At 37.8% G+C, this 6,000-nt stretch overlaps 1 long non-coding RNA gene across 1 annotated transcript in view; it reads right to left on the bottom strand.

Annotated features, from left to right (window-relative positions):
* Positions 1-215: 215 nt before the first annotated feature.
* LOC148148314 (uncharacterized) overlaps positions 216-6,000 on the bottom strand; it is a 60,782-nt gene continuing 54,997 nt past the window's right edge. Inside the window, exon 4 of the long non-coding RNA XR_015759030.1 lies at positions 216-251. This is a non-coding gene — a long non-coding RNA (uncharacterized LOC148148314). The remainder of the gene's footprint in view (positions 252-6,000) is intronic.

The raw sequence follows: 6,000 nt of genomic DNA, 5'->3' as shown, positions 1-6,000 counted from the left end.
TCCTACACTCAATGCAATGATCAATATAGCTGTGAAAATTTGGCAACGAAGTGCCTACCAGAAGATGTTCCTTACTGTAATGTCAATAAAATACCCACCAAGGTGTCAGTATCTGATCTGGTGGGGTTTGCAGGAAACAGCTGTACCGATACTTCCTCTGAGACATTTGTCTCTCTTCCTGGTTGGTAAATGAAGGCATATGTTATGGAGCTGGTCTCTTAATGGTGAACACTGTGGATATATATTGGTGCCTGCAGGAGACAAAAATTTGAATTTGTCACGACCAAAGGGAAGAAGTTGTGGCCTGCCAACATTAAATGCACAGTGACAGTAATGAAAGAGTTGGATATCAATAAACAATACCTATATTTGGTTGCCAGGCCATTGAGGTTTTGGAATCCTCACTGGATCATACGAGGTCTTCACCAACCAATGGCACAATCCTCTCCTTGTATAGGATGAGGAGATTAATATGCAGTACTCAACCACCTTTCTTGGTTTTTACAGACCATTTAGGGGCTAGTTCTCTTGGAATCAGGGAAAGGAAGGGATTGAGTGACATGAAAGTTGGTGGCACATCTGTTGGGGGAGAAAAGTGATGAGGTGTCCCAAGTGAGTGAGGAGGCAGCATAGATGGTATGCAGGGTGAGGGGGAACTGGATGGGTGTGTATGATTGAGTGAAGATATTGCATGCAATTGTAAGTATGGTAGAGCGTGAACCTTTGTGAGAAGTGGGTGCAGTCATAGTCATACTGAGTGTGAGGTAGCAGAGAGAAGATGATGGCATTTATCCTGGCAAAGCAGAAAAGGTCATTCACCTTCCTGCATTGTTAGGCATTTCTTTGTAGCATGGAGATTTTGCTGACCTTGTTTGCAAATTTGGACTAGGCTGGCAGTATCTGGTGTTATGTTTTCTTCTGTACCAACTCATCCACATACACCTCCAGTTTCTTATCAGATACAAATTTCCCCTTCTCAGCCATGTCTGGGGAGATTGCCTGCAAAAATGTAAGGCCTTTCCAAATGGGCAATTCCTGAACTGATGCGCAATGGCCTTTTAAATGCAGCAGCATTGCCAAGGGAGCCAATATATCCTGGGACATCCTGGCAGTTGTGAGTACTGGGAGAGGTGGGCTAGCATTAATTGAGAGGAGTGCATTAGGGGTGTGGTATGTGGTTAATGAGGTGAGTTTGGGATGAAAGCATGAGATAACTCAGGAGACCTTATGTAGAAAAACCCTCCATTAAACTAGGTGGAAATTATACTTTGAGCTGAACCCTACCAAAGTTTAGCAGAATGTTGCATCAAACCACATAAGAAAAGAATGAGAAATGCTCAGCATGACCTCATAATGGTAGAATGGGATGGGAGTGACGCTTTGGTGAACTCAAGAGAAAGCAGATTTGACTTTCCTTGTCAGGCTTGGAAAATAAATACTCCTTCTACCCTCTTAAGGAAGGTTTTACGCTTAGTTTGAGAAGCCTCATCTGTCTGAAGTCGATCTGTTGATCTGCTTCAACCTGTTGGGAAACTTGGTGACTCCTGCAGCTGAAGCACACTTGGGATCCTATAACAAGATTTAAATATGTATGAATGGCCCTATCTACTTTTGCTGATCACTTCATCCACTTAGAAAGCTAATTTCAGGTATAACACAAACAAATCAACTTCCAGTTTCACCAAAAGCCTTCATTTTAATGCCAACCTACCCAGTTTCTGGGGTGAAAAGGGTTTGAGTTAGTGACTGCTTTTGATGTTGACAGGTTTACCAATACTGTTATAAGCTGAAGCTGAAATCTATTGTAATCCTAATAGTTTATTTGTAACCATGACTTTTTCCTTTCAAATATTGAACTTTTCTAGCCTCAAATTTATTTTGATTGGTCCACCTCTTCTCTGAATGTCAAAGGTACAAGCAAAATATAGCACTCTGACTTCAGTAAAGTGAAGTCTTGCAGCTTATGAGATGATATGTACAGCCCATTACACAAATAAGCTGGTTGCTGTTATACAGCTCCTGATATTGTCAATTCATGAACAGCAATGCAGAGGTCAGAGAGTAATTTGCTTGTCTGTGATTTTGGCTTTTGAGTAGCGTGTGACAAAGGAGATAAATAGGAGGAAGCAATTAAGTATAGATTAGAATGCACCAAGGGTAGAGGGCCAAAGTTTTGTTCTTCTCTGTGCATGTATACTACAATTGTGTATTTAATCATAATCAAATAATAATATAGCTAGCAAAAAAGTATCTATCAACATTTCAAGTTACAATAACTATAAAGCATTGGTTTATGTTGTATAATTGTGGGTTTACGTAGGTACATGGCACAGAAGCATGTCATTTGGCCTAACCAGTTCCACTTGGCACTTATGTTCCACTCGAACGTCCTCTCTTCCTTTCTCATACTAAACCCATCATAGTAATCATTAAATGCCTTTTAATACTTTTTATACTATCTACTCCAACCATTACCTGCACTAATGAATTCCATATTCATACCAGTTTTGGGGTAGTTTCATTCTCTTTGTATCCATGCTGTCAAAACCTTATTTAAGTTTTCAGTTTACAAATTTAGCAGTTGGAATTTAGGCAAGAAAAACTGATTCCCATGGGATTTACTCCTGGTGAAGCAACTAGGAGAAGTAGTATGTGTTCTTGTGAAAATGTTGCATTGATAACATCCCGAAATTTTATTTAATAGGAGAGTACATTTTCTCACAGCACTGCACATCCACTCACACAAATTGCCAAGCAAAAACCTATTATATATCTATCCCCTTCAGTTGCAAAGATAACAATCTCTTCCTCAGTGTTAGCAAAACGAATGGAGCTGGTCATCAACTTCAGAATTGGAGATGAGGACATGCCCCTGTCTGTATCAATGGTGCTGAGGTGGAGATGGTCGAGAGCTTCAGGTTCTGAGGAGTAAATATCACCAATGATCTGTCCTGGTCCATTCACAGTCAACTTTACAGTCAAAAATGCACAGCAATGCCTCTAATTCCTCAGAAGGCTAAGGAAATTCGACATGTCCATAATGACTCTTACTAATTTTTATAGCCGCACCACAGAAAACATTCTCGCTGGATGCATTGCAGCTTGGTATGGCCCTAGCTCTGCCCAAGAACACAATAAATAACAAAGAGTTGTGAATGCAGCCCAGTCCATCACAAAAACCAGCCTTTCTTCCATTGACTTCCCACTGCCTCGGGAAAGTCACCAACATAACCGAAGATCCCTCCCACCCTGGTTATAATGTCTTCCACCCTCTTCCATTGAGCAGAAAATACAAAAGTTTGAAAACACATCCCAACAGATTCAGGGAGGAACAGCTTCTTCCCTGCTGTTATCAGACTTATGAATAGACCTTTCTTATCTTAGAGTTGATCTTTCTCTACACCTTCTCTGTTGCTGTAACACTATATTCTGCATTCTGTTCTAATACCCTGATGTACTTACGTAAGGTATGATTTGTCTGGTTAGCAGACACAACAATACTTTTCACTGCATGTCGGCACATGTGACAATAATAAATCAAATCAAATCAAATGTCCGGCACACTTTCTTAATGATCTTGATCAAAAGTGAATGTGTAAGGATAACCATCACTTTTTTTTTTCAGCTATACTCTTAGACATGCCATCAACTTTATTTTCAAAATGAAGAATTTGAATTCATAGCTAGATTCAAACTGATGTTCAAAAAATATTAATACCACAATGATACATTATCAAATATTGCAGTAATTTTGATCATCTTCCCATCACAGTGCCTTCTTAGTCTTTTTGTGCACCAGGTTTAATTCTGCACTCCAAAGTGACAGCTCCATTTATGATAGGAGTGCACATTAGTCTAGCCAAACATCCTGAAGGTGCCATTATGTGCTGAAGGAGCACTGGAGTCCTGTCCTCAGGGACTGAAGCATAATAAGACTAATTGCAGTTCACCTGAGATTGCCACTTTTTAGACACATTGATTACTTACTTTTTTTTGGTGTTTGCTTTCACCATTAAACTCTTATCCCTTGACCCTTATTTGATCCTGGAAATCTACTTCCACCACAAGCTTCTCCCCATTATTTCCAGAAAGACCCGCTACAAAGAGTGCTGGGAACTGATGAATATCAGTCTGAAGCAGCCTCAGCGGACAGAGGCCTTCTTCATTACTATCGCATTCTTTCAAAGAAAGTTGCTTTATTTCAAGATTCCAGGATGATCTCTGGGGAGTTTCAACAATGGTTCAGTAATTGGACTAAAGTAATTGGTCATTGGAAATAGTTGTTTTGACACAGAATGAAGATATAGTCAGAATTTAAGGGAAAAATAAAAACCCAAAAGAATATGTTGAAATATAGAACATGCCAGATAAAGAGGGACAAAACCTCATCAAGAGTTGTAATTAAACTCAGTGATGGTGGAGGTTCTTTTAGTGTCACACTAACACTACAGTGAGAATATGAACCCTTTAAATCTAAAGTTTGACTGAAGTAATATTCAGCAATATTATCAATTCAACTCCACTAATAACCAAAAGCTGAAACTCTACCTTTAATTCTCAGTACTAAAATTTCCTGGATTCCTGTGCTTAGAATGAAATTTGGGAAGAAGTAGATTCTGCCCCTCTACTAACAAAAGTCACGATGCACAAGGGTAGAAGTTTTGGTCCTTCATATAACCAGTATACTTCATATCAAATATTAATCTAATACCACGGAAGCATTGGGTGAAATACTCAATTTTGATCTAGTGACAGAGTAGTTGCCATCTATCCAATTTTGTTTCCATGTAAAGTTAGATGGTCTGCATAATGGAACACCAAAGCTGAACATTTGCCTTGTAATTGTTTTGAGGATAGATGAGCAGGAGGTTAGTGAAGTGAATTATCTAAATTTAAATTATGACATTCAACCTTCATTTCATTTATTATTAGTATTGAGTATTTCAATTTTCATCTACACTATTTTCTTTCTGAGGGATAGATTGGGACATGCAAGTGCATATCCTGGATTGACTGATATTGAAATCCCCATCTTTATTATGGAAAACAACCCTCTTTATCCCAATATCTTTTCCTCTTTGCTATGCAAGTAGCGCAAAATACCATCTGTGTGGCAAAGAAAATGGAAAATAAGCAAAGCGTTTTCATTCTAAAACTTAAAATTTAGTGAAATGAATTATTTTGCGAATCACTGTACATTAGTTATAAACAACCTGTTAGAGTGAACAATGTAAACTAGAAATTTAAAAAGGCAGTAATTTTCGACTGAGAACTAATGAATGTCAATTTTTTTACTTCATATGATATTTCATTTCTGATATAACACCAATATGCCTTTGAGTAGGTTACTGTGAATTGCAGGATGTGTAACCACTGCCACAATATAGACTTACTCTGACAGTTAACATGGCATCTCTGAAGTGGCTGCTTCAGGAAACAATTCTGCACAAATACTTTCAAGCCATGACAAAGCTCCTTTAAACTACATTGTTACAGCACAATGTCCTCACAGTTGTTGACATGTTTGTGAACTGCCTGCTGTGCATTCTACTCACAAGATAGAGCATGTTTTAAGGCTTATTCAGCATTATTGTATAGGCCTGTATGACCATCCCAGTTTCTCCATTATAAACTTTCATTTTTTCCATCACACTTTGTGACTCCCATCCAAACAAACAAAAATCTTCTGTTGCTTCTTTGACTGCTTTAATGCTTTTTCTTAAAATATCAATGGAATTTCAATGAAAATATCAATGAACTTGTTACTAATATCATGACCATACCTCTAATCAACCTGTGTGCTCAGTTTTTTTTTAGAGAAGGAACTAGCTTATTGCATGTTGATATTACAAATATTATTTATTAACAAAAAATAATCAAACAATTACATTTTAAAAATGATAAATATGTCAAAATTACTTAAGTATCAGCAACTAAAAACTCTAGCGAAGCATTTAGTAATCTTTTTATATTGCTTTAATAAAATGTACAAAAATTGTA

The sequence above is a fragment of the Chiloscyllium plagiosum genome, unplaced genomic scaffold, assembly GCF_037043375.1.
Source record: "Chiloscyllium plagiosum isolate Xiang-an unplaced genomic scaffold, Cpla_swu_hap1 HiC_scaffold_13, whole genome shotgun sequence".
In the NCBI taxonomy this organism is placed as follows: domain Eukaryota; kingdom Metazoa; phylum Chordata; class Chondrichthyes; order Orectolobiformes; family Hemiscylliidae; genus Chiloscyllium; species Chiloscyllium plagiosum.
This window is presented reverse-complemented; position numbering and strand designations above follow the sequence as displayed.